We start from the raw sequence: 10,510 nt of genomic DNA, 5'->3' as shown, positions 1-10,510 counted from the left end.
TAAGTTTAAGGTTAATATTAAGCTACAATTAGGGTTAATATTGTAGGATTGTGAATTCATAAAACTTATTATCTTCATTATTATGTAAATTTTTTCAATACTTCTATAAAATGTATAACTTTAAACTTTGTTCTAATAAAATTAATGCATTTTAAAATGGCTTACTTTTTTTTAATTAAAATTATTATTTTTTAACCTTTTAAATTTTTAATAATTAACATAAAAGTTCTTTTTGACCTTGTTAAATTAATCATCATATGTTATTTTTGAATATTTTATAACTCAACTAAAATAGAAAAATCACATCTATATATAAATTAGAAACTTTTAATAATAAATATTTTTTATATCTTAAATATTATATAGTATTTTTTAAGTTTTTGTATATGTAAGTTTGAATTTAGAAAATTATATTTTTATGATAAAATTTTAGAAACATGGAAATTTATCTTTCCAAGTTGAAAATTAAAATTCTTTCAATATTTTTTAATCTTTTTTCAAATTGGAAATTAGATTATTTCCTTTCTTTTTAATCTTTCTATAATAACAGTCTATGCAACATTCTATTCACGAATGCACATGCTCTTAAAATTCCCTTTTGATTTATATTTGTAAAAGGGATTAATAAAGTTATATTGTGAATGCATTAATAGAAACTAAGTGAATAGAGTATCGTTTTAATTGTGTAATTGAGAAAAAATAGAATTTAATCTAACATTTTTATTTTATTGTTCCTTTTTTTTATGCAAATCACTTGAAGAAAAATAGAAATATATTTCATTTGTATTATAATATTCCTTCTTTTTTTTGCATGCAAATCAATTGAATTGTAAAATGAAAATACATTCTATTTATTTAAATCTTTGAATGCTAAATTTAAAATTAAAGTTTAGATATAAATAGAATATTTCTAAAAAAAATTAGATATTATATTTTTCTTTTTGAATGCAAATCATTTATAAGTTCCCAAATTAAATTTATCTTTCCAAATTGAAAATTAAGATTCTTTCATTTTTTTTTAATCGTTTTCTAAATTGGAAATTAGATTATTTCCTTTCTTTTTAATCTTTCTATAATAACAATCTATGCAAAATTCTATTCACAATGTGCATGCTCTTAAAATTCCCTTTTGATTTATATGTGTAAAAGGATTAATAAAGTTATATTGTGAATGCATTAATAGAAACTAAGTGAAAGAGTATCTTTTTAATATTTGAAACCATAAAAACACAACTATGTATGTAACCTGTAAATTGATATCAGCAAGCACTAAATAAACGAAATCCAATGAAGCCAGGTAACAAATGTTTAAAGAAATAATATAATCTAATTATCTTCATCATGAATGTTGTATTTTATTCTATTTTTCATGTTTGGGCAAAATCACAGATTGCTTTAAGGACGGATCACTGTAAAATCTAAAATTTTATAGACAAAGAGGAAAATCCTTGGTCTGTAGTGTTAACAATAATATGACGCAAATATTATCAATGTAGCCTTTTTTTCCATTTGCATCAGAATGCAAACAAATTACTCTTAGAATACATAGAATGCAATGAAAATAAATTACTCTCGGAATACATAGGAATCGGTTTCAGAATATATTATCTTTTTTTTTATTTGCAGATTGTAGTCTTCCTTAGCAAGATGCTCACATGTTTTGGATCTGCTCTCCAGAGTTTTGGACAACAAATCTTAATATAAGGAAGAAATGGGATGAAGCATTTTACTCACTTTAACGCACCCTTGCAGTGGCTGTGAATCGACAAATGAATCAGAACCATTTCCAAACTTATAAAAATAAAATAAGATCTCGTTAACCTTCAGAAGAGAATGTTACCAAAATCTATTCAAACTCAGCTAGATAAATCAAATCGAAAAGAATAGTATAAAGATAAAAACTCATCAAGTGACAGAGGAAGATGAGAATGATGCCACATCTCTTACAATCTCGAGAACATATACCATTTGAGGATAGCGTTCAAATGACTCTTCAGCTAGACTCGCACATTTGGATGTAGGATGTCATTACAGCTGAGCGATGTGTGGTGATTCTTCATCTCCCATCTGTTCATCCTCGAGCCAAGCAGAAATGGAATTCTTATTGTCAATTTCATAAAGCTAATGAGCTGTGAAACATTAAGGATTGCTATCTGCCACTTTGCATTTTATAATTTATTTCTTTCTTCCTTCCAATCATTGCATGTAACTGCTAGATCTTTGAATCGTATCTTTGTTGCAGGAAGCTGCAAGAGGTGCTTGGTCCACAAAGTTGTAGGCAGTCATGTTTCCGTTTTCTTTAATGTTTACACAAAATATTCTACTTGTATTCTATTCTTCACTCCCCTGCTGCAACTGTATAGGAACACCTCTGGGCATAATTATATAAACTATATATTACTATTAACTGTAACATGGCCACAAGATAAAATGTTTTTTATTAACAATACAAAGAACATACCAATAACAGAACCCAAACTCAGGCATACCCAAGGTTGTAGGATTTTGCCTATGTGGCATTTCGATCAAGTAAACATCAGACCAAAACATTGCTCTAATACCAAGCAAGGGTTAATGGTTTGGGACAATGGGCCAATGCGCTATCTCCCACAACCTACATTGGGAATATGTAGGCATGCTCAAACCTGTAGAACCAGGTGGATTCGATGCCTCGTACTTGCAACCATGCAATATAGACAAATGCATACATATAAATAATATATGCATATCAATGAAGAGGAATTGTGACATCCCGTGTCTCTTCAAAGAGAGTGATAGGACATCATCCCCTCACACCGAAAACAAGATGAGGCATATAAAATATAATCCAACCCATGATGCATCTCATCAGATAAGCAAATATTGTAGTACCAAGGTCAATATGCATAAACCATAAAGCATAAACAAAATTCAAGACACATAAGCATAGATCATAAATCAACTCAAATCAGCATAACATATTCTCATAAGAAAATCAATCATGAAGTATCATAATAACCATATGGGAAACTGAAAGAGTCATCATGAATCCAATAGAAAGAATGTCTGAACAAGGAAGGACATCATAGGTGGGCCGTATTTCTTTATGATCAACCTCCTTATTGTTTGATCATATGTTGGTTTGGTATTACACATCATTTTGATCAGCAAGTGAATTGCCAGATCAACATTTTGTTCATTAGCACGATCTACAACAGTGTGGGTCGAGTACTTTTCTGGCTTTGCATTGACTTATTTTGTATGTGGATCTATATTTCTGTCTTGAGATTTGATAGGTATATATGTTCATTTGTTGAATCCTATCTTTATTCATTAACGGGGTTTAGAATTTGTGGCTACCGCATATTGATCGGGGTCTCCATTATTTTTTGATCAACATTATTTTATTAGATATTGGCTTTTCCATATCTCTGTATATCCCTTAGTCGATAGGCATACTTTACTCAGCCGATGCTTGTATTAGCTTGACTGCCCTTATCATTCCTTCTTTTTTGCATAGATCGACCTTTCCATTCACAATTCTTTCAACTTTGGCCTACAATTTATTTTGGCACGCATTTTCTTTGGCTTAGCGTGGTTGCTACTTTCAACACCTATTGCCATTTTTTTTTGCGTTGTCAGGGCTTCCTTTCTCCAAACGGCAAAGCCTACACCTACGGATGATTTTTGAGTTGCATGGTGATCAATAGTGCTCTCATGGTTGGCTTTTGTGTGAGTTTCATTCACCCATGATTGTATTGGATTGTTGATTGATTGGCCTAGTATCCTTGTCGACCCTTACAATTTTGGTTATAGATAGCCACGTGGAGATTGCAGTATTGATGGTGATTTATTGCAGCCCATGTTTTATAGATCAATTTTTTTTGCAGCATGGTTTTAAGCTATCATTTTTCTCTTGAGAGGTGTTGTGGACATTAAATTCCAACCGCTCATTCATACTCCAATCAACAAGTTCATTTTTTGACCAGCTTGTTTAATTTGTCCATCACTAGCAGCGAGATTGCTATTTTTCTATAGTGGTCTGCTTTCATTCCACATTGGATTGTGCTTGTTGATATTCAATCTGATATTTTTTGGCCAGCTTCCTTTAATCGCTAGTTGTGTTCTTTATCAGTTGGTCTTGCGATATGCATTGGTTGAAGCATCTTCAAGTATTCGATATTTGCTTGGGAAAATTTTTCAAATCGGCGGTCGAGTCTTCAAGTGGACATCACAAATCACATAGCCTGTATTTTCCTGCAATCCAGTCAATACAACTCACCAGGCTTCCACCATTCCTGGTCAACCATCTTCCTTCCCAATTCCTCCATTAATTATTGTCTAGCTATTTATTTGCTTTGGTGATTGGTAGAATTTATACCAAGCTAAGTGCATGTTTAGGGTGGACCAATATTTCTTCTTAGGTTTGTTGCACATATTTCATCCTTGTTGTCCATGTGGAGTGTTTTTTCGTGGCATGGGAACTCGCCACTCTATTGCTCATCACCCAATCAGTGGGCCATGCATGCATTATCATTAAATCAAGTTTTTTGTTTCATTTTTAAGACAAAAACTATTTTAATCATTTTGGAGGTCTTCATTAATCATGCGATGGTCATATCTTCTTTTTTTAAAAGAATTGTCATAGTCAATGGGTTTTTCATTCCATCCTTCCTTGATTGTTTTGAAGAGGGGGACTATAATAGATGGAGAAATGGAATTATCACCCATTTTTTATGGTTTAATTTGTTGCCATTTTTGTATGACCTTATTCCTCTACCTAGCACACCTACTAAGTTATCTACTTGGAGATGTAAGAGAGATCATGTTCTAGGAGTCATTTATATGCATGTCCCTGGTGACATCTTAGAGTATATTATAAAGTTTAAGTGTCCTCATGATCTTTGAGCTTATTTTTGGGAGTTACATGGAGATTGTGGTTCTCAATCATTCCTAGACGATCTTTTTTCAGATTGTAGTGTGCCCCTTCATCCTTCAGAGAATATACCCTATGATTATGATACTATTATGGAATTTGCTACTTTGGAGCAGTTTGAGACTTCAGTTGAGAACGAGGTTGCTTCTGAGGTTCCTAATTCTTAATCAAAGGTAGTTGATCCACCTTCAATTGAGACTTCCATGGTTCCTGATCATCGAGAACATCATTGTCTTTCAGACTTGGCTGGAGGAAACATTATGAGTTTTTCAAATCTTGCTTTATTGGATGAGCATTTGGTAGGTATTTCAGACTTGTTTGTTGAGTCTCATCTTGCAAATTTGGAGGACATATTTTAGGGGTTATCTCTCCTCTTTGATGACAGTTATTGTATTCCTATTGTCCCATCATATTCGCCTTTCTATATTACTCCATATTTGTTTTCGCTAAGTTCTAGCTTGTCAACTTCTTATTTGTTTGATTGGAGTATGCCATCATAATCTTTCATGGATAAGAAGACACATGAGCATTTTTTAGAGATATCATCATACATTTAGATTTTGCTTCCTAACAATTCCTGTCCAAAATGAGAAGCATACCTGCATCTCTACATGGTTTTGTTTCTTTCTAAGGGGAGACAAGTTGTTTGTAAGCATTGGATCTTGCTTTGACTTCAAACACCATTCCTACAAGTTATTATTCATTATGGGGGGGATACATAGTCTCTCACCTTCCCTCCTATGGGGGGCTATTGTATTGTATATTCATGATGAATGTAGTTCTTGGGGGTATTGGTGTTGATACCTCCCTTCATCACTCATCCTATCACTTATCTTTATTTATATTATCTATTCTTTGGAGAGGAGTTTTTTCCCTTGAGGTTTTCTCCTTTTCTTCATTTATAAGAGATTAGTTGCATGATTAATTATACATGGGTAACTAGCATGGCCTAGTTGTTAAGACCCATCATCATCATTATATCATATTGCATTTTTCTCCTTAAGTTGCACTTAAGGGGGGGTGTTAGAGTAAATACAATTTACTCTTACTTAAGTTCCATTTGGGTAGATATTAGTTGTCATTATAGTATTTCCTGAGTATTGGTATTTGCATCAGGCTAGTTGTACCTACCCTCGCACCTTATTGGTGTTCTCTTTATTGCCCATGCCTTTATAAGCAGAGAATATGCACATTTGTAGATATCTCATCTCAATACATTTATCTTCCTTGATGATTTATACCTTCTATATATTCCTGAAAGTTGTAGCAGTCATTGATCATGGCTTGGGAGCATTGTTGGACAACATTTTAATCTAATTATACTAATGTTAACTAATTTCTTTGAATACTCATCAGTTATGGATAGGAATTTATCTAGAGTTTTTAGTAACTCCTTAAACCTATCATCTATTTTGATTGTGATACTGCTAAAGTCTATTTGAGGTTTAGGATTTTTAGAGAGTTGTGGTAGGGTAGGAGCCTTATTACTACTACATTCCACTAACAACAATCTTCTCACTCTTCCATATCCATTATTGGTCTTCGCAACTAGAATGGCAACTAGGTAATAAAACACAATTCAGAGATTGAATATCCTAGAATAGCTAGCTTTCCTGTAGCAAAGGCTCATTTACTTATCAACCAAGGACGTAAACTTAAAATGGGCCAACACTATATGTGCACCAAGTTCATATCGCAACCATTCTATATTACAGCAGGAAAGGAAATTCTTTTAAAGTAAACACGCAAAATCTCAATGAACTAATAATTAATCTCACAACTGGAAATTACTTTAAACAAATACTGTTAAATGATAAAGTTCTAGCAAGCAACATGAACTACTCTATTGTTGTGGCTGCAAGAACAGACACAGGAACTGTTTCCAGTGGCTACAAGAACAGACAATTGCTAAAACAACTATTACAAAAGAATGAAAACTAACTAGAACATACAAAGGATTACTCACCAAGTGGGCCCCCTTGAGTGAGTATCTCCAGAACTTCATATTACAATTGTTTAAGCGTTCAAAATCACATTGATCTCTTTATTTCATCTTGACTATGAAAAATACATAAAATACCAGAAGACTGTGTATTACAAATATTATGGCCATTCTCTACTAACCCCGAGAGGAGAGTGATCCCTTTATTTATAAGAAAACTTATAACAAACTCCTAACTGATCGACCATATTCCTATGGGATATGTGAACAGGATTTATTAACAAAAGAAGAAGAAGTCAGTGCAGGAAAACAGAACAATATATGTCCTGCAGCTGAGGAAATATAGCATGACTTGCTTCCTAGATCTAAGCTCCACTAAGAATGGTTATAAATGCTTCATAAGTCATTCTGCTGAAGAACCGGTCAAGTGGCTTTGATCATTACTTCTTTTCTCTTACTGGGTCTGCATTGCGGCTATATACTCGGTGCTTCTTTAAACCGCCACTTAATCTTTGCTTCACCTTTTCCGCCCCTACATTATGATATTAATGTGCACAACAAACATGTGTATATACTAATGCTAACATGATAAAATGTAAACCATATTTAAAATTGATTTTAGATATTTGCATAGATAATTCATTTAAAACCATTATATGACATCCTTAAGTATAAGTCAAACCAGTTTCAAAAACACTTAAAAGGTATCAACTAGGAGAGTATTATAATTCAAATGTCATCTAATCACAAGACCTAGGCAAGAGTATTATATAAAAAAATCTATCAAAATAGAGTCATTATTGAGGCTCATGATCTCCCCCTAACCTAACTTCTTGTTGATCCTCCAGCAACAGGAAAATTCCGGATTCTGGCATTGATTTGGAAATTACCTGGAGTAACTTGCCCAGAACCACATGCAGACAAACTCCAGTAGAATCCCTTCATTTTCTCCAATCTCTTCCACCTGGTACGTTCTACTACTTCACTATATGGTGGGTCATTGTCCCTACATCCCATCAGTGGCCATATGAGGATTGGAGGCTGAAAACTAAGAGGCAGCCAATGTCGACCCTTTGTTCTTCCCAAGTGCATATACTTGGGTACTCTATTTAAGGCTGCATGGTAGTTTTGTACAAAGTGTGGCTCAAATTTCCTTAACTCATCTGGCAGGTTGTTCCAGCATTGGAATATATGTCTTATTGCTACTTGTCCTTCCCTTGGAACCATTTGTTCATATTCTTTATACACTTATTCCCTTAAGGGTGGGATATCCTTTGCAGAATCTGGCTCGTATACAATCTTTTGCCAATCAAAATAAAGTCGCCTAGGCTCCCTTGATTCAGCCCTTAAGGGCAGTGAAAGCTCAAGTTCTTCCTTGTTATGCACCTAAAACTTCTCTCCCCTTTCTATTTCATTCTACATCCATGACATAAGATCTCTCGATTGGATTTCTCCAATGTAGAGGAGAGGGTTCCAATTGACATTATTAGGAACAACATAGTTATGCACATAAAGTTCACAAAGTAGATTCCTAATTGTTGTAGGAGATGTCTGATAAGCATTGTAGAATTCCTCCAGTGTCTACAATGAGGGACTTAAATCCCTGACAATTCTCATCATCTGAAAACTGATGTGTTGTTCTCTTAAATATAGAGAGTAAACACGAGGAGGAGCTCGGCATTGCATTAGCTTTGGTACTATGGTGGCTACTATTTCTACCTTAGCTTTAAGCTGAGCAATTTTCTCGTCCTTTTGTTCAATAATTTTCTTTTGCCAGTCGATTATCATCTGCATTTTTACCTTTCCAATTCCCAATCCTCATAGAGAGCAAGTCTCACCGCATGACTAGTAAGGAAAGTAGGTGGCCTATGAATAAGTACCCTAGGTTTCTTCTTTTCAACTTTACTCCCTACTTCAATAACCTGTTCTACAACCGATTCCAAGCTATCCAGCCTTTCAAAACCTATTTCTTTCTATTGTTGCTCAATATTCTGGAGTTTTCCTTCTTCTTGCAGTTGCAGTTCTTGTTCTTCCTCAGTATTTTGTAGTTATTCATCTTTTTCTTGTTCCCTGTAGGGTTCGTTAGGTGGAGGAGGAACATCATTGTGAGGTGGACTGTGTTGCTCTTGTCCTGGAGAGTCAATCAAGATGGTAACATTTGGCTCCATTGATTGGTCTTAGTTTTTAAGCTTTTCCCAAAGTCTACCACTGCTTCTCCAAGATTTCTGTTTTGCGGTTGCAGGACTACTTCCTGTAGCCAACTCTTCAACCACTTCAATGGTTATAGGAGAAACTAGTTTTACAACTTTCCTTTTCTTGGCCGCGGGAGAGGGTAAATTCTCACTTTTACCTTTCTCTTCCTTATGTTCTATGTCAACCTATTTTTCTTTGCCCTTTTCCTTTCATGTGGCAACCCTAGTTTTTCTTAGACTTTGAGAAGGAACCCCTGTTGTAGTTTCTTCTTGTAAGGGTTCCTCTGTTGCAGGAGTATTTTGTTCTGATGATATCTTGGAGGATGAGGGTTCAAGAGGGGAACCAGGTTTTTCAAGGTTTTCCAAATTTTCTTGTTCTTGAGATAGAAGTGGCTCCTCTATAACCATGTTTTCTACCCTAAACATCCTAATTTCAACAAATTCATTCCAAGACATTGGAGAGACATCTCTCAAAGATCTTTCAACTAATAGCTTAATTAGGCAATGATGAGAAACAAAGTGAGGCCTACCTTTCTGGGTCTCTATTGCACTTATGGAAAGAAGGTTGTACAATAGGCTTGGAACACTCATCCTTCTTTCATGGCGTAGATGAATTAGAAGCTTGAAGTGATGGGAATGCAAACATGAGAACCTTCCTTCACAGGTTAAATACTTTAAAACATACAATGCTACTACTTTCCATTCAGGCAAAAGAGATTCTCACCTAGCTCCTTATCTATCTACTACTAATGGTGGGTCTCTCGGACGTGTAAATTTTGCTCTTACACTACGTGCATCCTTGGATTTTGAGTACTTTTCTCCATCTGTTGGTAACCTAGTTACCTCTGCAATACATTCCTTTGTAACCACTACTCTCAAACCTTTTACCTAGGCTTCTCCATCTAAAAGTGTGTAGGTAAATTCCCGTGCAATTTCCTCATTAAACTCCGTCAGCTTCAAAAAATAATCCAGCCACCCATTGTTATGGAATATTGGCTCAGAATCTTGGTCCTGAAGAAGGACTTCATGGACTGTCATCTCATGACGAACAGGTAGACCACCCATTGCAATGATAACACTTTTTACTCTATAATGGCGTACATCTACCCAATTTTTGCACTAGGTTCTATACTAAAATATACTCAATGTGCCTTTACTTGGTCGGAAACTAGCTGCAATCTAAAAATAGCTCTAAGCAGACAAAAAAGCAGAATACAAGATATTACCTCAAACTAGAAATTTGAAAAATAAAACGCAATCTGAGAGGTCATAAGAATCATCTGCTTGAGTCATTATTAGCGTACTTCCCCCCCCCCCAACCTAAGGTTTAACGGGTGTCCACACATGAGGAGGAGGACTGAAAATGGACACTATGCAAAATATCATAATTATAGTTAATATGGTTTAATTATATACATGCAACAAAAATAAATACACATGAGCGTACCTGACATCATGCGA

The sequence above is a fragment of the Cryptomeria japonica genome, chromosome 11 (genome assembly GCF_030272615.1).
Source record: "Cryptomeria japonica chromosome 11, Sugi_1.0, whole genome shotgun sequence".
Lineage (NCBI taxonomy): Eukaryota > Viridiplantae > Streptophyta > Pinopsida > Cupressales > Cupressaceae > Cryptomeria > Cryptomeria japonica.
This window is presented reverse-complemented; position numbering follows the sequence as displayed.